The 20,280-nt window shown below is 38.9% G+C and overlaps 35 non-coding genes across 35 annotated transcripts; all 35 read right to left on the bottom strand.

Annotated features, from left to right (window-relative positions):
* Positions 1-34: 34 nt before the first annotated feature.
* On the bottom strand, positions 35-175 carry LOC134938481 (U4 spliceosomal RNA). Its single transcript, XR_010181029.1, has one exon. It is a non-coding gene; the product is annotated as a U4 spliceosomal RNA (small nuclear RNA).
* A 433-nt stretch (positions 176-608) lies between these two features.
* On the bottom strand, positions 609-749 carry LOC134938381 (U4 spliceosomal RNA). Its single transcript, XR_010180945.1, has one exon. It is a non-coding gene; the product is annotated as a U4 spliceosomal RNA (small nuclear RNA).
* A 432-nt stretch (positions 750-1,181) lies between these two features.
* LOC134938379 (U4 spliceosomal RNA) lies at positions 1,182-1,322 on the bottom strand. Its single transcript, XR_010180943.1, has one exon. It is a non-coding gene; the product is annotated as a U4 spliceosomal RNA (small nuclear RNA).
* A 433-nt stretch (positions 1,323-1,755) lies between these two features.
* On the bottom strand, positions 1,756-1,896 carry LOC134938378 (U4 spliceosomal RNA). The gene has a single exon (XR_010180942.1). It is a non-coding gene; the product is annotated as a U4 spliceosomal RNA (small nuclear RNA).
* A 433-nt stretch (positions 1,897-2,329) lies between these two features.
* LOC134938545 (U4 spliceosomal RNA) lies at positions 2,330-2,470 on the bottom strand. The gene has a single exon (XR_010181082.1). It is a non-coding gene; the product is annotated as a U4 spliceosomal RNA (small nuclear RNA).
* Positions 2,471-2,903: 433 nt separating this feature from the next.
* On the bottom strand, positions 2,904-3,044 carry LOC134938385 (U4 spliceosomal RNA). Its single transcript, XR_010180948.1, has one exon. It is a non-coding gene; the product is annotated as a U4 spliceosomal RNA (small nuclear RNA).
* Positions 3,045-3,477: 433 nt separating this feature from the next.
* Positions 3,478-3,618, bottom strand: LOC134938329 (U4 spliceosomal RNA). The gene has a single exon (XR_010180899.1). It is a non-coding gene; the product is annotated as a U4 spliceosomal RNA (small nuclear RNA).
* Positions 3,619-4,051: 433 nt separating this feature from the next.
* Positions 4,052-4,192, bottom strand: LOC134938328 (U4 spliceosomal RNA). The gene has a single exon (XR_010180898.1). It is a non-coding gene; the product is annotated as a U4 spliceosomal RNA (small nuclear RNA).
* A 434-nt stretch (positions 4,193-4,626) lies between these two features.
* Positions 4,627-4,767, bottom strand: LOC134938579 (U4 spliceosomal RNA). Its single transcript, XR_010181110.1, has one exon. It is a non-coding gene; the product is annotated as a U4 spliceosomal RNA (small nuclear RNA).
* Positions 4,768-5,200: 433 nt separating this feature from the next.
* LOC134938370 (U4 spliceosomal RNA) lies at positions 5,201-5,341 on the bottom strand. The gene has a single exon (XR_010180936.1). It is a non-coding gene; the product is annotated as a U4 spliceosomal RNA (small nuclear RNA).
* Positions 5,342-5,774: 433 nt separating this feature from the next.
* Positions 5,775-5,915, bottom strand: LOC134938326 (U4 spliceosomal RNA). The gene has a single exon (XR_010180897.1). It is a non-coding gene; the product is annotated as a U4 spliceosomal RNA (small nuclear RNA).
* Positions 5,916-6,348: 433 nt separating this feature from the next.
* Positions 6,349-6,489, bottom strand: LOC134938324 (U4 spliceosomal RNA). The gene has a single exon (XR_010180896.1). It is a non-coding gene; the product is annotated as a U4 spliceosomal RNA (small nuclear RNA).
* Positions 6,490-6,923: 434 nt separating this feature from the next.
* LOC134938567 (U4 spliceosomal RNA) lies at positions 6,924-7,064 on the bottom strand. Its single transcript, XR_010181100.1, has one exon. It is a non-coding gene; the product is annotated as a U4 spliceosomal RNA (small nuclear RNA).
* Positions 7,065-7,497: 433 nt separating this feature from the next.
* Positions 7,498-7,638, bottom strand: LOC134938357 (U4 spliceosomal RNA). Its single transcript, XR_010180925.1, has one exon. It is a non-coding gene; the product is annotated as a U4 spliceosomal RNA (small nuclear RNA).
* A 434-nt stretch (positions 7,639-8,072) lies between these two features.
* Positions 8,073-8,213, bottom strand: LOC134938323 (U4 spliceosomal RNA). The gene has a single exon (XR_010180895.1). It is a non-coding gene; the product is annotated as a U4 spliceosomal RNA (small nuclear RNA).
* A 433-nt stretch (positions 8,214-8,646) lies between these two features.
* On the bottom strand, positions 8,647-8,787 carry LOC134938490 (U4 spliceosomal RNA). Its single transcript, XR_010181036.1, has one exon. It is a non-coding gene; the product is annotated as a U4 spliceosomal RNA (small nuclear RNA).
* Positions 8,788-9,220: 433 nt separating this feature from the next.
* LOC134938322 (U4 spliceosomal RNA) lies at positions 9,221-9,361 on the bottom strand. Its single transcript, XR_010180894.1, has one exon. It is a non-coding gene; the product is annotated as a U4 spliceosomal RNA (small nuclear RNA).
* A 433-nt stretch (positions 9,362-9,794) lies between these two features.
* LOC134938321 (U4 spliceosomal RNA) lies at positions 9,795-9,935 on the bottom strand. The gene has a single exon (XR_010180893.1). It is a non-coding gene; the product is annotated as a U4 spliceosomal RNA (small nuclear RNA).
* A 433-nt stretch (positions 9,936-10,368) lies between these two features.
* On the bottom strand, positions 10,369-10,509 carry LOC134938236 (U4 spliceosomal RNA). The gene has a single exon (XR_010180824.1). It is a non-coding gene; the product is annotated as a U4 spliceosomal RNA (small nuclear RNA).
* A 433-nt stretch (positions 10,510-10,942) lies between these two features.
* Positions 10,943-11,083, bottom strand: LOC134938396 (U4 spliceosomal RNA). Its single transcript, XR_010180957.1, has one exon. It is a non-coding gene; the product is annotated as a U4 spliceosomal RNA (small nuclear RNA).
* A 432-nt stretch (positions 11,084-11,515) lies between these two features.
* Positions 11,516-11,656, bottom strand: LOC134938320 (U4 spliceosomal RNA). Its single transcript, XR_010180892.1, has one exon. It is a non-coding gene; the product is annotated as a U4 spliceosomal RNA (small nuclear RNA).
* Positions 11,657-12,089: 433 nt separating this feature from the next.
* Positions 12,090-12,230, bottom strand: LOC134938433 (U4 spliceosomal RNA). The gene has a single exon (XR_010180987.1). It is a non-coding gene; the product is annotated as a U4 spliceosomal RNA (small nuclear RNA).
* Positions 12,231-12,663: 433 nt separating this feature from the next.
* Positions 12,664-12,804, bottom strand: LOC134938547 (U4 spliceosomal RNA). Its single transcript, XR_010181084.1, has one exon. It is a non-coding gene; the product is annotated as a U4 spliceosomal RNA (small nuclear RNA).
* Positions 12,805-13,237: 433 nt separating this feature from the next.
* LOC134938554 (U4 spliceosomal RNA) lies at positions 13,238-13,378 on the bottom strand. Its single transcript, XR_010181089.1, has one exon. It is a non-coding gene; the product is annotated as a U4 spliceosomal RNA (small nuclear RNA).
* Positions 13,379-13,811: 433 nt separating this feature from the next.
* Positions 13,812-13,952, bottom strand: LOC134938319 (U4 spliceosomal RNA). Its single transcript, XR_010180891.1, has one exon. It is a non-coding gene; the product is annotated as a U4 spliceosomal RNA (small nuclear RNA).
* A 433-nt stretch (positions 13,953-14,385) lies between these two features.
* Positions 14,386-14,526, bottom strand: LOC134938430 (U4 spliceosomal RNA). The gene has a single exon (XR_010180984.1). It is a non-coding gene; the product is annotated as a U4 spliceosomal RNA (small nuclear RNA).
* Positions 14,527-14,958: 432 nt separating this feature from the next.
* On the bottom strand, positions 14,959-15,099 carry LOC134938354 (U4 spliceosomal RNA). Its single transcript, XR_010180922.1, has one exon. It is a non-coding gene; the product is annotated as a U4 spliceosomal RNA (small nuclear RNA).
* A 704-nt stretch (positions 15,100-15,803) lies between these two features.
* On the bottom strand, positions 15,804-15,944 carry LOC134938318 (U4 spliceosomal RNA). The gene has a single exon (XR_010180890.1). It is a non-coding gene; the product is annotated as a U4 spliceosomal RNA (small nuclear RNA).
* A 433-nt stretch (positions 15,945-16,377) lies between these two features.
* On the bottom strand, positions 16,378-16,518 carry LOC134938235 (U4 spliceosomal RNA). Its single transcript, XR_010180823.1, has one exon. It is a non-coding gene; the product is annotated as a U4 spliceosomal RNA (small nuclear RNA).
* Positions 16,519-16,951: 433 nt separating this feature from the next.
* On the bottom strand, positions 16,952-17,092 carry LOC134938397 (U4 spliceosomal RNA). The gene has a single exon (XR_010180958.1). It is a non-coding gene; the product is annotated as a U4 spliceosomal RNA (small nuclear RNA).
* Positions 17,093-17,525: 433 nt separating this feature from the next.
* LOC134938432 (U4 spliceosomal RNA) lies at positions 17,526-17,666 on the bottom strand. The gene has a single exon (XR_010180986.1). It is a non-coding gene; the product is annotated as a U4 spliceosomal RNA (small nuclear RNA).
* Positions 17,667-18,099: 433 nt separating this feature from the next.
* Positions 18,100-18,240, bottom strand: LOC134938391 (U4 spliceosomal RNA). The gene has a single exon (XR_010180953.1). It is a non-coding gene; the product is annotated as a U4 spliceosomal RNA (small nuclear RNA).
* A 433-nt stretch (positions 18,241-18,673) lies between these two features.
* LOC134938317 (U4 spliceosomal RNA) lies at positions 18,674-18,814 on the bottom strand. The gene has a single exon (XR_010180889.1). It is a non-coding gene; the product is annotated as a U4 spliceosomal RNA (small nuclear RNA).
* A 433-nt stretch (positions 18,815-19,247) lies between these two features.
* On the bottom strand, positions 19,248-19,388 carry LOC134938429 (U4 spliceosomal RNA). Its single transcript, XR_010180983.1, has one exon. It is a non-coding gene; the product is annotated as a U4 spliceosomal RNA (small nuclear RNA).
* Positions 19,389-19,820: 432 nt separating this feature from the next.
* LOC134938315 (U4 spliceosomal RNA) lies at positions 19,821-19,961 on the bottom strand. The gene has a single exon (XR_010180888.1). It is a non-coding gene; the product is annotated as a U4 spliceosomal RNA (small nuclear RNA).
* Positions 19,962-20,280: the final 319 nt, after the last annotated feature.

The raw sequence follows: 20,280 nt of genomic DNA, 5'->3' as shown, positions 1-20,280 counted from the left end.
ATTTAATAACTCTCTCATTTACAAGAACTAATAGTCTCCTGGGAGACTAACAAAAATTGCCAATGCTGATTATATTGCAAGTCATCATGGCGGGGTATTGGGTAAAGTTTTCAACTAGCAATAATCACGCCTCGGTTGGACCTCATTGGCTATGATAATGCCACTGCGCAAAGTTAAAAAGACTAGGATGGAGCAATCACCATGTGCTACATAGAACTCATTACAGCCATGGCTAGGCAAATCCAGTCTCTGGCAAGGAGCAGTGGATTGTGGGAATTTATATTTTAATGAGTCCAAGACCTGGCAAAACATTCCTGGGTGATGCCTTCAGGGAAATTGTATTTTCTGTTCCCAAGTGCTTTTTCATCTCTCACACTCTGTTAGCAAGAGTTGTAAGGAATTTTGTCCAAGAGAATTTCAATTTGCATGAGAATGCATTAAAAAAGGCTGGAATATTTCATAAAGAGCAAAGATAATGAGAAAAATCTCAAAGTCAATCTTCAAAATTAGCAACTGGAAGACACAAAGTCTTTGTGGCTCTTCACATACAGGAGTAGGAATTAAACTAGACTGGATTTAATAACTCTCTCATTTACAAGAACTAATAGTCTCCTGGGAGACTAACAAAAATTGCCAATGCTGACTATATTGCAAGTCATCATGGCGGGGTATTGGGTAAAGTTTTCAACTAGCAATAATCACACCTCGGTTGGACCTCATTGGCTATGATAATGCCACTGCGCAAAGTTAAAAAGGCTAGGATGGAGCAATCACCATGTGCTACATAGAACTCATTACAGCCATGGCTAGACAAATCCAGTCTCTGGCAAGGAGCAGTGGATTGTGGGAATTTATATTTTAATGAGTCCAAGTCCTGGCAAAACATTCCTGGGTGATGCCTTCAGGGAATTTGTATTTTCTGTTCCCAAGTGCTTTTTCATCTCTCACACTCTGTTAGCAAGAGTTGTAAGGAATTGTGTCCAAGAGAATTCCAATTTGCATGAGAATGCATTAAAAAAGGCTGGAATATTTCATAAAGAGCAAAGATAATGAGAAAAATCTCAAATTCAATCTTCAAAATCAGCAACTGGAGACACAAAGTCTTTGCGGCTCTTCACAAACAGGAGTAGGAATTAAACTAGACTGGAAACAATAACTCTCTCATTTACAAGAACTAATATTCTCCTGGGAGACTAACAAAAATTGCCAATGCTGACTATATTGCAAGTCATCATGGCGGGGTATTGGGTAAAGTTTTCAACTAGCAATAATCACACCTCGGTTGGACCTCATTGGCTATGATAATGCCACTGCGCAAAGTTAAAAAGACTAGGATGGAGCAATCACCATGTGCTACATAGAACTCATTACAGCCATGGCTAGACAAATCCAGTCTCTGGCAAGGAGCAGTGGATTGTGGGAATTTATATTTTAATGAGTCCAAGACCTGGCAAAACATTCCTGGGTGATGCCTTCAGGGAAATTGTATTTTCTGTTCCCAAGTGCTTTTTCATCTCTCACACTCTGTTAGCAAGAGTTGTAAGGAATTTTGTCCAAGAGAATTTCAATTTGCATGAGAATGCATTAAAAAAGGCTGGAATATTTCATAAAGAGCAAAGATAATGAGAAAAATCTCAAAGTCAATCTTCAAAATTAGCAACTGGAAGACACAAAGTCTTTGTGGCTCTTCACATACAGGAGTAGGAATTAAACTAGACTGGATTTAATAACTCTCTCATTTACAAGAACTAATAGTCTCCTGGGAGACTAACAAAAATTGCCAATGCTGACTATATTGCAAGTCATCATGGCGGGGTATTGGGTAAAGTTTTCAACTAGCAATAATCACACCTCGGTTGGACCTCATTGGCTATGATAATGCCACTGCGCAAAGTTAAAAAGGCTAAGATGGAGCAATCACCATGTGCTACATAGAACTCATTACAGCCATGGCTAGACAAATGCAGTCTCTGGCAAGTAGCAGTGGATTGTGGGAATTTATATTTTAATGAGTCCAAGACCTGGCAAAACATACCTGGGTGATGCCTTCAGGGAAATTGTATTTTCTGTTCCCAAGTGCTTTTTCATCTCTCACACTCTGTTAGCAAGAGTTGTAAGGAATTTTGTCCAAGAGAATTCCAATTTGCATGAGAATGCATTAAAAAAGGCTGGAATATTTCATAAAGAGCAAAGATAATGAGAAAAATCTCAAAGTCAATCTTCAAAATCAGCAACTGGAAGACACAAAGTCTTTGTGGCTCTTCACATACAGGAGTAGGAATTAAACTAGACTGGATTCAATAACTCTCTCATTTACAAGAACTAATAGTCTCCTGGGAGACTAACAAAAATTGCCAATGCTGACTATATTGCAAGTCATCATGGCAGGGAATTGGGTAAAGTTTTCAACTAGCAATAATCACGCCTCGGTTGGACCTCATTGGCTTTGATAATGCCACTGCGCAAAGTTAAAAAGACTAGGATGGAGCAATCACCATGTGCTACATAGAACTCATTACAGCCATGGCTAGACAAATCCAGTCTCTGGCAAGGAGCAGTGGATTGTGGGAATTTATATTTTAATGAGTCCAAGCCCTGGCAAAACATTCCTGGGTGATGCCTTCAGGGAAATTGTATTTTCTGTTCCCAAGTGCTTTTTCATCTCTCACACTCTGTTAGCAAGAGTTGTAAGGAATTTTGTCCAAGAGAATTCCAATTTGCATGAGAATGCATTAAAAAAGGCTGGAATATTTCATAAAGAGCAAAGATAATGAAAAAAATCTCAAAGTCAATCTTCAAAATCAGCAACTGGAAGACACAAAGTCTTTGTGGCTCTTCACATACAGGAGTAGGAATTAAACTAGACTGGATTCAATAACTCTCTCATTTACAAGAACTAATAGTCTCCTGAGAGACTAACAAAAATTGCCAATGCTGACTATATTGCAAGTCATCATGGCGGGGAATTGGGTAAAGTTTTCAACTAGCAATAATCACGCCTCGGTTGGACCTCATTGGCTTTGATAATGCCACTGCACAAAGTTAAAAAGACTAGGATGGAGCCATCACCATGTGCTACATAGAACTCATTACAGCCATGGCTAGACAAATCCAGTCTCTGGCAAGGAGCAGTGGATTGTGGGAATTTATATTTTAATGAGTCCAAGTCCTGGCAAAACATTCCTGGGTGATGCCTTCAGGGAAATTGTATTTTCTGTTCCCAAGTGCTTTTTCATCTCTCACACTCTGTTAGCAAGAGTTGTAAGGAATTTTGTCCAAGAGAATTCCAATTTGCATGAGAATGCATTAAAAAAGGCTGGAATATTTCATAAAGAGCAAAGATAATGAGAAAAATCTCAAAGTCAATCTTCAAAATCAGCAACTGGAAGACACAAAGTCTTTGTGGCTCTTCACATACAGGAGTAGGAATTAAACTAGACTGGATTCAATAACTCTCTCATTTACAAGAACTAATAGTCTCCTGGGAGACTAACAAAAATTGCCAATGCTGACTATATTGCAAGTCATCATGGCGGGGTATTGGGTAAAGTTTTCAACTAGCAATAATCACGCCTCGGTTGGACCTCATTGGCTATGATAATGCCACTGCGCAAAGTTAAAAAGACTAGGATGGAGCAATCACCATGTGCTACATAGAACTCATTACAGCCATGGCTAGACAAATCCAGTCTCTGGCAAGGAGCAGTGGATTGTGGGAATTTATATTTTAATGAGTCCAAGTTCTGGCAAAACATTCCTGGGTGATGCCTTCAGGGAAATTGTATTTTCTGTTCCCAAGTGCTTTTTCATCTCTCACACTCTGTTAGCAAGAGTTGTAAGGAATTTTGTCCAAGAGAATTTAAATTTGCATGAGAATGCATTAAAAAAGGCTGGAATATTTCATAAAGAGCAAAGATAATGAGAAAAATCTCAAAGTCAATCTTCAAAATCAGCAACTGGAAGACACAAAGTCTTTGTGGCTCTTCACATACAGGAGTAGGAATTAAACTAGACTGGATTTAATAACTCTCTCATTTATAAGAACTAATAGTCTCCTGGGAGACTAACAAAAATTGCCAATGCTGACTATATTGCAAGTCATCATGGCGGGGTATTGGGTAAAGTTTTCAACTAGCAATAATCACGCCTCGGTTGGACCTCATTGGCTATGATAATGCCACTGCGCAAAGTTAAAAAGACTAGGATGGAGCAATCACCATGTGCTACATAGAACTCATTACAGCCATGGCTAGACAAATCCAGTCTCTGGCAAGGAGCAGTGGATTGTGGGAATTTATATTTTAATGAGTCCAAGTCCTGGCAAAACATTCCTGGGTGATGCCTTCAGGGAAATTGTATTTTCTGTTCCCAAGTGCTTTTTCATCTCTCACACTCTGTTAGCAAGAGTTGTAAGGAATTTTGTCCAAGAGAATTCCAATTTGCATGAGAATGCATTAAAAAAAGGCTGGAATATTTCATAAAGAGCAAAGATAATGAGAATAATCTCAAAGTCAATCTTCAAAATCAGCAACTGGAAGACACAAAGTCTTTGTGGCTCTTCACATACAGGAGTAGGAATTAAACTAGACTGGATTCAATAACTCGCTCATTTACAAGAACTAATAGTCTCCTGGAAGACTAACAAAAATTGCCAATGCTGACTATATTGCAAGTCATCATGGCAGGGTATTGGGTAAAGTTTTCAACTAGCAATAATCACACCTCGGTTGGACCTCATTGGCTTTGATAATGCCACTGCACAAAGTTAAAAAGACTAGGATGGAGCCATCACCATGTGCTACATAGAACTCATTACAGCCATGGCTAGACAAATCCAGTCTCTGGCAAGGAGCAGTGGATTGTGGGAATTTATATTTTAATGAGTCCAAGTCCTGGCAAAACATTCCTGGGTGATGCCTTCAGGGAAATTGTATTTTCTGTTCCCAAGTGCTTTTTCATCTCTCACACTCTGTTAGCAAGAGTTGTAAGGAATTTTGTCCAAGAGAATTCCAGTTTGCATGAGAATGCATTAAAAAAGGCTGGAATATTTCATAAAGAGCAAAGATAATGAGAAAAATCTCAAAGTCAATCTTCAAAATCAGCAACTGGAAGACACAAAGTCTTTGTGGCTCTTCACATACAGGAGTAGGAATTAAACTAGACTGGATTCAATAACTCTCTCATTTACAAGAACTAATAGTCTCCTGGAAGACTAACAAAAATTGCCAATGCTGACTATATTGCAAGTCATCATGGCGGGGTATTGGGTAAAGTTTTCAACTAGCAATAATCACGCCTCGGTTGGACCTCATTGGCTATGATAATGCCACTGCGCAAAGTTAAAAAGACTAGGATGGAGCAATCACCATGTGCTACATAGAACTCATTACAGCCATGGCTAGACAAATCCAGTCTCTGGCAAGGAGCAGTGGATTGTGGGAATTTATATTTTAATGAGTCCAAGTTCTGGCAAAACATTCCTGGGTGATGCCTTCAGGGAAATTGTATTTTCTGTTCCCAAGTGCTTTTTCATCTCTCACACTCTGTTAGCAAGAGTTGTAAGGAATTTTGTCCAAGAGAATTTAAATTTGCATGAGAATGCATTAAAAAAGGCTGGAATATTTCATAAAGAGCAAAGATAATGAGAAAAATCTCAAAGTCAATCTTCAAAATCAGCAACTGGAAGACACAAAGTCTTTGTGGCTCTTCACATACAGGAGTAGGAATTAAACTAGACTGGATTTAATAACTCTCTCACTTATAAGAACTAATAGTCTCCTGGGAGACTAACAAAAATTGCCAATGCTGACTATATTGCAAGTCATCATGGCGGGGTATTGGGTAAAGTTTTCAACTAGCAATAATCACGCCTCGGTTGGACCTCATTGGCTATGATAATGCCACTGCGCAAAGTTAAAAAGACTAGGATGGAGCAATCACCATGTGCTACATAGAACTCATTACAGCCATGGCTAGACAAATCCAGTCTCTGGCAAGGAGCAGTGGATTGTGGGAATTTATATTTTAATGAGTCCAAGTCCTGGCAAAACATTCCTGGGTGATGCCTTCAGGGAAATTGTATTTTCTGTTCCCAAGTGCTTTTTCATCTCTCACACTCTGTTAGCAAGAGTTGTAAGGAATTTTGTCCAAGAGAATTTCAATTTGCATGAGAATGCATTAAAAAAGGCTGGAATATTTCATAAAGAGCAAAGATAATGAGAAAAATCTCAAAGTCAATCTTCAAAATCAGCAACTGGAAGACACAAAGTCTTTGTGGCTCTTCACATACAGGAGTAGGAATTAAACTAGACTGGATTTAATAACTCTCTCATTTATAAGAACTAATAGTCTCCTGGGAGACTAACAAAAATTGCCAATGCTGACTATATTGCAAGTCATCATGGCGGGGTATTGGGTAAAGTTTTCAACTAGCAATAATCACGCCTCGGTTGGACCTCATTGGCTATGATAATGCCACTGCGCAAAGTTAAAAAGACTAGGATGGAGCAATCACCATGTGCTACATAGAACTCATTACAGCCATGGCTAGACAAATCCAGTCTCTGGCAAGGAGCAGTGGATTGTGGGAATTTATATTTTAATGAGTCCAAGTCCTGGCAAAACATTCCTGGGTGATGCCTTCAGGGAAATTGTATTTTCTGTTCCCAAGTGCTTTTTCATCTCTCACACTCTGTTAGCAAGAGTTGTAAGGAATTTTGTCCAAGAGAATTCCAATTTGCATGAGAATGCATTAAAAAAAGGCTGGAATATTTCATAAAGAGCAAAGATAATGAGAATAATCTCAAAGTCAATCTTCAAAATCAGCAACTGGAAGACACAAAGTCTTTGTGGCTCTTCACATACAGGAGTAGGAATTAAACTAGACTGGATTCAATAACTCGCTCATTTACAAGAACTAATAGTCTCCTGGAAGACTAACAAAAATTGCCAATGCTGACTATATTGCAAGTCATCATGGCAGGGTATTGGGTAAAGTTTTCAACTAGCAATAATCACACCTCGGTTGGACCTCATTGGCTATGATAAGGCCACTGCGCAAAGTTAAAAAGACTAGGATGGAGCAATCACCATGTGCTACATAGAACTCATTACAGCCATGGCTAGACAAATCCAGTCTCTGGCAAGGAGCAGTGGATTGTGGGAATTTATATTTTAATGAGTCCAAGTCCTGGCAAAACATTCCTGGGTGATGCCTTCAGGGAAATTGTATTTTCTGTTCCCAAGTGCTTTTTCATCTCTCACACTCTGTTAGCAAGAGTTGTAAGGAATTTTGTCCAAGAGAATTCCAATTTGCATGAGAATGCATTAAAAAAGGCTGGAATATTTCATAAAGAGCAAAGATAATGAAAAAAATCTCAAAGTCAATCTTCAAAATCAGCAACTGGAAGACACAAAGTCTTTGTGACTCTTCACATACAGGAGTAGGAATTAAACTAGACTGGATTCAATAACTCTCTCATTTACAAGAACTAATAGTCTCCTGGGAGACTAACAAAAATTGCCAATGCTGACTATATTGCAAGTCATCATGGCGGGGAATTGGGTAAAGTTTTCAACTAGCAATAATCACGCCTCGGTTGGACCTCATTGGCTATGATAATGCCACTGCGCAAAGTTAAAAAGACTAGGATGGAGCAATCACCATGTGCTACATAGAACTCATTACAGCCATGGCTAGACAAATCCAGTCTCTGGCAAGGAGCAGTGGATTGTGGGAATTTATATTTTAATGAGTCCAAGTCCTGGCAAAACATTCCTGGGTGATGCCTTCAGGGAAATTGTATTTTCTGTTCCCAAGTGCTTTTTCATCTCTCACACTCTGTAAGCAAGAGTTGTAAGGAATTTTGTCCAAGAGAATTCCAATTTGCATGAGAATGCATTAAAAAAAGGCTGGAATATTTCATAAAGAGCAAAGATAATGAGAAAAATCTCAAAGTCAATCTTCATAATCAGCAACTGGAAGACACAAAGTCTTTGTGGCTCTTCACATACAGGAGTAGGAATTAAACTAGACTGGATTCAATAACTCTCTCATTTACAAGAACTAATAGTCTCCTGGGAGACTAACAAAAATTGCCAATGCTGACTATATTGCAAGTCATCATGGCGGGGTATTGGGTAAAGTTTTCAACTAGCAATAATCACGCCTCGGTTGGACCTCATTGGCTATGATAATGCCACTGCGCAAAGTTAAAAATACTAGGATGGAGCAATCACCATGTGCTACATAGAACTCATTACAGCCATGGCTAGACAAATCCAGTCTCTGGCAAGGAGCAGTGGATTGTGGGAATTTATATTTTAATGAGTCCAAGACCTGGCAAAACATTCCTGGGTGATGCCTTCAGGGAAATTGTATTTTCTGTTCCCAAGTGCTTTTTCATCTCTCACACTCTGTTAGCAAGAGTTGTAAGGAATTTTGTCCAAGAGAATTCCAATTTGCATGAGAATGCATTAAAAAAGGCTGGAATATTTCATAAAGAGCAAAGATAATGAAAAAAATCTCAAAGTCAATCTTCAAAATCAGCAACTGGAAGACACAAAGTCTTTGTGGCTCTTCACATACAGGAGTAGGAATTAAACTAGACTGGATTCAATAACTCGCTCATTTACAAGAACTAATAGTCTCCTGGGAGACTAACAAAAATTGCCAATGCTGACTATATTGCAAGTCATCATGGCAGGGTATTGGGTAAAGTTTTCAACTAGCAATAATCACACCTCGGTTGGACCTCATTGGCTATGATAATGCCACTGCGCAAAGTTAAAAAGACTAGGATGGAGCAATCACCATGTGCTACATAGAACTCATTACAGCCATGGCTAGACAAATCCAGTCTCTGGCAAGGAGCAGTGGATTGTGGGAATTTATATTTTAATGAGTCCAAGTCCTGGCAAAACATTCCTGGGTGATGCCTTCAGGGAAATTGTATTTTCTGTTCCCAAGTGCTTTTTCATCTCTCACACTCTGTTAGCAAGAGTTGTAAGGAATTTTGTCCAAGAGAATTCCAATTTGCATGAGAATGCATTAAAAAAGGCTGGAATATTTCATAAAGAGCAAAGATAATGAGAAAAATCTCAAAGTCAATCTTCAAAATCAGCAACTGGAAGACACAAAGTCTTTGTGGCTCTTCACATACAGGAGTAGGAATTAAACTAGACTGGATTCAATAACTCGCTCATTTACAAGAACTAATAGTCTCCTGGGAGACTAACAAAAATTGCCAATGCTGACTATATTGCAAGTCATCATGGCGGGGTATTGGGTAAAGTTTTCAACTAGCAATAATCACGCCTCGGTTGGACCTCATTGGCTATGATAATGCCACTGCGCAAAGTTAAAAAGACTAGGATGGAGCAATCACCATGTGCTACATAGAACTCATTACAGCCATGGCTAGACAAATCCAGTCTCTGGCAAGGAGCAGTGGATTGTGGGAATTTATATTTTAATGAGTCCAAGTCCTGGCAAAACATTCCTGGGTGATGCCTTCAGGGAAATTGTATTTTCTGTTCCCAAGTGCTTTTTCATCTCTCACACTCTGTTAGCAAGAGTTGTAAGGAATTTTGTCCAAGAGAATTCCAATTTGCATGAGAATGCATTAAAAAAGGCTGGAATATTTCATAAAGAGCAAAGATAATGAGAAAAATCTCAAAGTCAATCTTCAAAATCAGCAACTGGAAGACACAAAGTCTTTGTGGCTCTTCACATACAGGAGTAGGAATTAAACTAGACTGGATTCAATAACTCTCTCATTTACAAGAACTAATAGTCTCCTGGGAGACTAACAAAAATTGCCAATGCTGACTATATTGCAAGTCATCATGGCGGGGTATTGGGTAAAGTTTTCAACTAGCAATAATCACGCCTCGGTTGGACCTCATTGGCTATGATAATGCCACTGCGCAAAGTTAAAAATACTAGGATGGAGCAATCACCATGTGCTACATAGAACTCATTACAGCCATGGCTAGACAAATCCAGTCTCTGGCAAGGAGCAGTGGATTGTGGGAATTTATATTTTAATGAGTCCAAGACCTGGCAAAACATTCCTGGGTGATGCCTTCAGGGAAATTGTATTTTCTGTTCCCAAGTGCTTTTTCATCTCTCACACTCTGTTAGCAAGAGTTGTAAGGAATTTTGTCCAAGAGAATTTCAATTTGCATGAGAATGCATTAAAAAAGGCTGGAATATTTCATAAAGAGCAAATATAATGAGAAAAATCTCAAAGTCAATCTTCAAAATCAGCAACTGGAAGACACAAAGTCTTTGTGGCTCTTCACATACAGGAGTAGGAATTAAACTAGACTGGATTTAATAACTCTCTCATTTACAAGAACTAATAGTCTCCTGGGAGACTAACAAAAATTGCCAATGCTGACTATATTGCAAGTCATCATGGCGGGGTATTGGGTAAAGTTTTCAACTAGCAATAATCACGCCTCGGTTGGACCTCATTGGCTATGATAATGCCACTGCGCAAAGATAAAAAGACTAGGATGGAGCAATCACCATGTGCTACATAGAACTCATTACAGCCATGGCTAGACAAATCCAGTCTCTGGCAAGGAGCAGTGGATTGTGGGAATTTATATTTTAATGAGTCCAAGTCCTGGCAAAACATTCCTGGGTGATGCCTTCAGGGAAATTGTATTTTCTGTTCCCAAGTGCTTTTTCATCTCTCACACTCTGTTAGCAAGAGTTGTAAGGAATTTTGTCCAAGAGAATTCCAATTTGCATGAGAATGCATTAAAAAAGGCTGGAATATTTCATAAAGAGCAAAGATAATGAGAAAAATCTCAAAGTCAATCTTCAAAATCAGCAACTGGAAGACACAAAGTCTTTGTGGCTCTTCACATACAGGAGTAGGAATTAAACTAGACTGGATTCAATAACTCGCTCATTTACAAGAACTAATAGTCTCCTGGGAGACTAACAAAAATTGCCAATGCTGACTATATTGCAAGTCATCATGGCGGGGTATTGGGTAAAGTTTTCAACTAGCAATAATCACGCCTCGGTTGGACCTCATTGGCTATGATAATGCCACTACGCAAAGTTAAAAAGACTAGGATGGAGCAATCACCATGTGCTACATAGAACTCATTACAGCCATGGCTAGACAAATCCAGTCTCTGGATTGTGCAGTGGATTGTGGGAATTTATATTTTAATGAGTCCAAGTCCTGGCAAAACATTCCTGGGTGATGCCTTCAGGGAAATTGTATTTTCTGTTCCCAAGTGCTTTTTCATCTCTCACACTCTGTTAGCAAGAGTTGTAAGGAATTTTGTCCAAGAGAATTCCAATTTGCATGAGAATGCATTAAAAAAGGCTGGAATATTTCATAAAGAGCAAAGATAATGAGAAAAATCTCAAAGTCAATCTTCAAAATCAGCAACTGGAAGACACAAAGTCTTTGTGGCTCTTCACATACAGGAGTAGGAATTAAACTAGACTGGATTCAATAACTCTCTCATTTACAAGAACTAATAGTCTCCTGGGAGACTAACAAAAATTGCCAATGCTGACTATATTGCAAGTCATCATGGCGGGGTATTGGGTAAAGTTTTCAACTAGCAATAATCACGCCTCGGTTGGACCTCATTGGCTATGATAATGCCACTGCGCAAAGTTAAAAAGACTAGGATGGAGCAATCACCATGTGCTACATAGAACTCATTACAGCCATGGCTAGACAAATCCAGTCTCTGGCAAGGAGCAGTGGATTGTGGGAATTTATATTTTAATGAGTCCAAGACCTGGCAAAACATTCCTGGGTGATGCCTTCAGGGAAATTGTATTTTCTGTTCCCAAGTGCTTTTTCATCTCTCACACTCTGTTAGCAAGAGTTGTAAGGAATTTTGTCCAAGAGAATTTCAATTTGCATGAGAATGCATTAAAAAAGGCTGGAATATTTCATAAAGAGCAAAGATAATGAGAAAAATCTCAAAGTCAATCTTCAAAATCAGCAACTGGAAGACACAAAGTCTTTGTGGCTCTTCACATACAGGAGTAGGAATTAAACTAGACTGGATTTAATAACTCTCTCATTTACAAGAACTAATAGTCTCCTGGGAGACTAACAAAAATTGCCAATGCTGACTATATTGCAAGTCATCATGGCGGGGTATTGGGTAAAGTTTTCAACTAGCCATAATCACGCCTCGGTTGGACCTCATTGGCTATGATAATGCCACTGCGCAAAGATAAAAAGACTAGGATGGAGCAATCACCATGTGCTACATAGAACTCATTACAGCCATGGCTAGACAAATCCAGTCTCTGGCAAGGAGCAGTGGATTGTGGGAATTTATATTTTAATGAGTCCAAGACCTGGCAAAACATTCCTGGGTGATGCCTTCAGGGAAATTGTATTTTCTGTTCCCAAGTGCTTTTTCATCTCTCACACTCTGTTAGCAAGAGTTGTAAGGAATTGTGTCCAAGAGAATTCCAATTTGCATGAGAATGCATTCAAAAAGGCTGGAATATTTCATAAAGAGCAAAGATAATGAGAAAAATCTCAAAGTCAATCTTCAAAATCAGCAACTGGAAGACACAAAGTCTTTGTGGCTCTTCACATACAGGAGTAGGAATTAAACTAGACTGGATTCAATAACTCTCTCATTTACAAGAGCTAATAGTCTCCTGGGAGACTAACAAAAATTGCCAATGCTGACTATATTGCAAGTCATCATGGCGGGGTATTGGGTAAAGTTTTCAACTAGCAATAATCACGCCTCGGTTGGACCTCATTAGCTTTGATAATGCCACTGCGCAAAGTTAAAAAGACTAGGATGGAGCAATCACCATGTGCTACATAGAACTCATTACAGCCATGGCTAGACAAATGCAGTCTCTGGCAAGTAGCAGTGGATTGTGGGAATTTATATTTTAATGAGTCCAAGACCTGGCAAAACATACCTGGGTGATGCCTTCAGGGAAATTGTATTTTCTGTTCCCAAGTGCTTTTTCATCTCTCACACTCTGTTAGCAAGAGTTGTAAGGAATTTTGTCCAAGAGAATTCCAATTTGCATGAGAATGCATTAAAAAAGGCTGGAATATTTCATAAAGAGCAAAGATAATGAGAAAAATCTCAAAGTCAATCTTCAAAATCAGCAACTGGAAGACACAAAGTCTTTGTGGCTCTTCACATACAGGAGTAGGAATTAAACTAGACTGGATTCAATAACTCTCTCATTTACAAGAACTAATAATCTCCTGGGAGACTAACAAAAACTACCAATGCTGACTATATTGCAAGTCATCATGGCGGGGTATTGGGTAAAGTTTTCAACTAGCAATAATCACGCCTCGGTTGGACCTCATTGGCTATGATAATGCCACTGCGCAAAGTTAAAAAGACTAGGATGGAGCAATCACCATGTGCTACATAGAACTCATTACAGCCATGGCTAGACAAATCCAGTCTCTGGCAAGGAGCAGTGGATTGTGGGAATTTATATTTTAATGAGTCCAAGTCCTGGCAAAACATTCCTGGGTGATGCCTTCAGGGAAATTGTATTTTCTGTTCCCAAGTGCTTTTTCATCTCTCACACTCTGTTAGCAAGAGTTGTAAGGAATTGTGTCCAAGAGAATTCCAATTTGCATGAGAATGCATTAAAAAAGGCTGGAATATTTCATAAAGAGCAAAGATAATGAAAAAAATCTCAAAGTCAATCTTCAAAATCAGCAACTGGAAGACACAAAGTCTTTGTGGCTCTTCACATACAGGAGTAGGAATTAAACTAGACTGGATTCAATAACTCTCTCATTTACAAGAACTAATAGTCTCCTGGGAGACTAACAAAAATTGCCAATGCTGACTATATTGCAAGTCATCATGGCGGGGTATTGGGTAAAGTTTTCAACTAGCAATAATCACGCCTCGGTTGGACCTCATTGGCTATGATAATGCCACTGCGCAAAGTTAAAAAGACTAGGATGGAGCAATCACCATGTGCTACATAGAACTCATTACAGCCATGGCTAGACAAATCCAGTCTCTGGCAAGGAGCAGTGGATTGTGGGAATTTATATTTTAATGAGTCCAAGACCTGGCAAAACATTCCTGGGTGATGCCTTCAGGGAAATTGTATTTTCTGTTCCCAAGTGCTTTTTCATCTCTCACACTCTGTTAGCAAGAGTTGTAAGGAATTTTGTCCAAGAGAATTTCAATTTGCATGAGAATGCATTAAAAAAGGCTGGAATATTTCATAAAGAGCAAAGATAATGAGAAAAATCTCAAAGTCAATCTTCAAAACCAGCAACTGGAAGACACAAAGTCTTTGTGGCTCTTCACATACAGGAGTAGGAATTAAACTAGACTGGATTTAATAACTCTCTCATTTACAAGAACTAATAGTCTCCTGGGAGACTAACAAAAATTGCCAATGCTGACTATATTGCAAGTCATCATGGCGGGGTATTGGGTAAAGTTTTCAACTAGCAATAATCACGCCTCGGTTGGACCTCATTGGCTAAGATAATGCCACTGCGCAAAGTTAAAAAGACTAGGATGGAGCAATCACCATGTGCTACATAGAACTCATTACAGCCATGGCTAGACAAATCCAGTCTCTGGCAAGGAGCAGTGGATTGTGGGAATTTATATTTTAATGAGTCCAAGTCCTGGCAGACATTCCTGGGTGATGCCTTCAGGGAAATTGTATTTTCTGTTCCCAAGTGCTTTTTCATCTCTCACACTCTGTTAGCAAGAGTTGTAAGGAATTTTGTCCAAGAGAATTCCAATTTGCATGAGAATGCATTCAAAAAGGCTGGAATATTTCATAAAGAGCAAAGATAATGAGAAAAATCTCAAAGTCAATTTTCAAAATCAGCAACTGGAAGACACAAAGTCTTTGTGGCTCTTCACATACAGGAGTAGGAATTAAACTAGACTGGATTCAATAACTCTCTCATTTACAAGAACTAATAGTCTCCTGGGAGACTAACAAAAATTGCCAATGCTGACTATATTGCAAGTCATCATGGCGGGGTATTAGGTAAAGTTTTCAACTAGCAATAATCACGCCTCGGTTGGACCTCATTGGCTATGATAATGCCACTGCGCAAAGTTAAAAAGACTAGGATGGAGCAATCACCATGTGCTACATAGAACTCATTACAGCCATGGCTAGACAAATGCAGTCTCTGGCAAGTAGCAGTGGATTGTGGGAATTTATATTTTAATGAGTCCAAGACCTGGCAAAACATACCTGGGTGATGCCTTCAGGGAAATTGTATTTTCTGTTCCCAAGTGCTTTTTCATCTCTCACACTCTGTTAGCAAGAGTTGTAAGGAATTTTGTCCAAGAGAATTCCAATTTGCATGAGAATGCATTAAAAAAGGCTGGAATATTTCATAAAGAGCAAAGATAATGAGAAAAATCTCAAAGTCAATCTTCAAAATCAGCAACTGGAAGACACAAAGTCTTTGCGGCTCTTCACAAACAGGAGTAGGAATTAAACTAGACTGGAAATAATAACTCTCTCATTTACAAGAACTAATATTGTATTTTCTGTTCCCAAGTGCTTTTTCATCTCTCACACTCTGTTAGCAAGAGTTGTAAGGAATTTTGTCCAAGAGAATTCCAATTTGCATGAGAATGCATTAAAAAAGGCTGGAATATTTCATAAAGAGCAAAGATATTGAGAAAAATCTCAAAGTCAATCTTCAAAATCAGCAACTGGAAGACACAAAGTCTTTGTGGCTCTTCACATACAGGAGTAGGAATTAAACTAGACTGGATTCAATAACTCTCTCATTTACAAGAACTAATAGTCTCCTGGGAGACTAACAAAAATTGCCAATGCTGACTATATTGCAAGTCATCATGGCGGGGTATTGGGTAAAGTTTTCAACTAGCAATAATCACGCCTCGGTTGGACCTCATTGGCTATGATAATGCCACTGCGCAAAGTTAAAAAGACTAGCATGGAGCAATCACCATGTGCTACATAGAACTCATTACAGCCATGGCTAGACAAATCCAGTCTCTGGCAAGGAGCAGTGGATTGTGGGAATTTATATTTTAATGAGTCCAAGACCTGGCAAAACATTCCTGGGTGATGCCTTCAGGGAAATTGTATTTTCTGTTCCCAAGTGCTTTTTCATCTCTCACACTCTGTTAGCAAGAGTTGTAAGGAATTTTGTCCAAGAGAATTTCAATTTGCATGAGAATGCATTAAAAAAGGCTGGAATATTTCATAAAGAGCAAATATAATGAGAAAAATCTCAAAGTCAATCTTCAAAATCAGCAACTGGAAGACACAAAGTCTTTGTGGCTCTTCACATACAGGAGTAGGAATTAAACTAGACTGGATTTAATAACTCTCTCATTTACAAGAACTAATAGTCTCCTGGGAGACTAACAAAAATTGCCAATGCTGACTATATTGCAAGTCATCATGGCGGGGTATTGGGTAAAGTTTTCAACTAGCAATAATCACGCCTCGGTTGGACCTCATTGGCTATGATAATGCCACTGCGCAAAGATAAAAAGACTAGGATGGAGCAATCACCATGTGCTACATAGAACTCATTACAGCCATGGCTAGACAAATCCAGTCTCTGGCAAGGAGCAGTGGATTGTGGGAATTTATATTTTAATGAGTCCAAGTCCTGGCAAAACATTCCTGGGTGATGCCTTCAGGGAAATTGTATTTTCTGTTCCCAAGTGCTTTTTCATCTCTCACACTCTGTTAGCAAGAGTTGTAAGGAATTTTGTCCAAGAGAATTCCAATTTGCATGAGAATGCATTAAAAAAGGCTGGAATATTTCATAAAGAGCAAAGATAATGAGAAAAATCTCAAAGTCAATCTTCAAAATCAGCAACTGGAAGACACAAAGTCTTTGTGGCTCTTCACATACAGGAGTAGGAATTAAACTAGACTGGATTCAATAACTCTCTCATTTACAAGAACTAATAGTCTCCTGGGAGACTAACAAAAATTGCCAATGCTGACTATATTGCAAGTCATCATGGCGGGGTATTGGGTAAAGTTTTCAACTAGCAATAATCACGCCTCGGTTGGACCTCATTGGCTATGATAATGCCACTGCGAAAAGTTAAAAATACTAGGATGGAGCAATCACCATGTGCTACATAGAACTCATTACAGCCATGGCTAGACAAATCCAGTCTCTGGCAAGGAGCAGTGGATTGTGGGAATTTATATTTTAATGAGTCCAAGACCTGGCAAAACATTCCTGGGTGATGCCTTCAGGGAAATTGTATTTTCTGTTCCCAAGTGCTTTTTCATCTCTCACACTCTGTTAGCAAGAGTTGTAAGGAATTTTGTCCAAGAGAATTTCAATTTGCATGAGAATGCATTAAAAAAGGCTGGAATATTTCATAAAGAGCAAAGATAATGAGAAAAATCTCAAAGTCAATCTTCAAAATCAGCAACTGGAAGACACAAAGTCTTTGTGGCTCTTCACATACAGGAGTAGGAATTAAACTAGACTGGATTTAATAACTCTCTCATTTACAAGAACTAATAGTCTCCTGGGAGACTAACAAAAATTGCCAATGCTGACTATATTGCAAGTCATCATGGCGGGGTATTGGGTAAAGTTTTCAACTAGCCATAATCACGCCTCGGTTGGACCTCATTGGCTATGATAATGCCACTGCGCAAAGATAAAAAGACTAGGATGGAGCAATCACCATGTGCTACATAGAACTCATTACAGCCATGGCTAGACAAATCCAGTCTCTGGCAAGGAGCAGTGGATTGTGGGAATTTATATTTTAATGAGTCCAAGACCTGGCAAAACATACCTGGGTGATGCCTTCAGGGAAATTGTATTTTCTGTTCCCAAGTGCTTTTTCATCTCTCACACTCTGTTAGCAAGAGTTGTAAGGAATTTTGTCCAAGAGAATTCCAATTTGCATGAGAATGCATTAAAAAAGGCTGGAATATTTCATAAAGAGCAAAGATAATGAGAAAAATCTCAAAGTCAATCTTCAAAATCAGCAACTGGAAGACACAAAGTCTTTGTGGCTCTTCACATACAGGAGTAGGAATTAAACTAGACTGGATTCAATAACTCTCTCATTTACAAGAACTAATAATCTCCTGGGAGACTAACAAAAATTACCAATGCTGACTATATTGCAAGTCATCATGGCGGGGTATTGGGTAAAGTTTTCAACTAGCAATAATCACGCCTCGGTTGGACCTCATTGGCTATGATAATGCCACTGCGCAAAGTTAAAAAGACTAGGATGGAGCAATCACCATGTGCTACATAAAACTCATTACAGCCATGGCTAGACAAATCCAGTCTCTGGCAAGGAGCAGTGGATTGTGGGAATTTATATTTTAATGAGTCCAAGTCCTGGCAAAACATTCCTGGGTGATGCCTTCAGGGAAATTGTATTTTCTGTTCCCAAGTGCTTTTTCATCTCTCACACTCTGTTAGCAAGAGTTGTAAGGAATTGTGTCCAAGAGAATTCCAATTTGCATGAGAATGCATTAAAAAAGGCTGGAATATTTCATAAAGAGCAAAGATAATGAAAAAAATCTCAAAGTCAATCTTCAAAATCAGCAACTGGAAGACACAAAGTCTTTGTGGCTCTTCACATACAGGAGTAGGAATTAAACTAGACTGGATTCAATAACTCTCTCATTTACAAGAACTAATAGTCTCCTGGGAGACTAACAAAAATTGCCAATGCTGACTATATTGCAAGTCATCATGGCGGGGTATTGGGTAAAGTTTTCAACTAGCAATAATCACGCCTCGGTTGGACCTCATTGGCTATGATAATGCCACTGCGCAAAGTTAAAAAGACTAGGATGGAGCAATCACCATGTGCTACATAGAACTCATTACAGCCATGGCTAGACAAATCCAGTCTCTGGCAAGGAGCAGTGGATTGTGGGAATTTATATTTTAATGAGTCCAAGACCTGGCAAAACATTCCTGGGTGATGCCTTCAGGGAAATTGTATTTTCTGTTCCCAAGTGCTTTTTCATCTCTCACACTCTGTTAGCAAGAGTTGTAAGGAATTTTGTCCAAGAGAATTTCAATTTGCATGAGAATGCATTAAAAAAGGCTGGAATATTTCATAAAGAGCAAAGATAATGAGAAAAAACTCAAAGTCAATCTTCAAAACCAGCAACTGGAAGACACAAAGTCTTTGTGGCTCTTCACATACAGGAGTAGGAATTAAACTAGACTGGATTTAATAACTCTCTCATTTACAAGAACTAATAGTCTCCTGGGAGACTAACAAAAATTGCCAATGCTGACTATATTGCAAGTCATCATGGCGGGGTATTGGGTAAAGTTTTCAACTAGCAATAATCACGCCTCGGTTGGACCTCATTGGCTAAGATAATGCCACTGCGCAAAGTTAAAAAGACTAGGATGGAGCAATCACCATGTGCTACATAGAACTCATTACAGCCATGGCTAGACAAATCCAGTCTCTGGCAAGGAGCAGTGGATTGTGGGAATTTATATTTTAATGAGTCCAAGTCCTGGCAGACATTCCTGGGTGATGCCTTCAGGGAAATTGTATTTTCTGTTCCCAAGTGCTTTTTCATCTCTCACACTCTGTTAGCAAGAGTTGTAAGGAATTTTGTCCAAGAGAATTCCAATTTGCATGAGAATGCATTCAAAAAGGCTGGAATATTTCATAAAGAGCAAAGATAATGAGAAAAATCTCAAAGTCAATTTTCAAAATCAGCAACTGGAAGACACAAAGTCTTTGTGGCTCTTCACATACAGGAGTAGGAATTAAACTAGACTGGATTCAATAACTCTCTCATTTACAAGAACTAATAGTCTCCTGGGAGACTAACAAAAATTGCCAATGCTGACTATATTGCAAGTCATCATGGCGGGGTATTGGGTAAAGTTTTCAACTAGCAATAATCACGCCTCGGTTGGACCTCATTGGCTATGATAATGCCACTGCGCAAAGTTAAAAAGACTAGGATGGAGCAATCACCATGTGCTACATAGAACTCATTACAGCCATGGCTAGACAAATGCAGTCTCTGGCAAGTAGCAGTGGATTGTGGGAATTTATATTTTAATGAGTCCAAGACCTGGCAAAACATACCTGGGTGATGCCTTCAGGGAAATTGTATTTTCTGTTCCCAAGTGCTTTTTCATCTCTCACACTCTGTTAGCAAGAGTTGTAAGGAATTTTGTCCAAGAGAATTCCAATTTGCATGAGAATGCATTAAAAAAGGCTGGAATATTTCATAAAGAGCAAAGATAATGAGAAAAATCTCAAAGT

The sequence above is a fragment of the Pseudophryne corroboree genome, chromosome 6 (genome assembly GCF_028390025.1).
Source record: "Pseudophryne corroboree isolate aPseCor3 chromosome 6, aPseCor3.hap2, whole genome shotgun sequence".
Classification (NCBI taxonomy): domain Eukaryota; kingdom Metazoa; phylum Chordata; class Amphibia; order Anura; family Myobatrachidae; genus Pseudophryne; species Pseudophryne corroboree.
The sequence above is the reverse complement of the archived record's forward strand: the minus strand, read 5'-3'. Positions and strand labels throughout refer to the sequence as shown.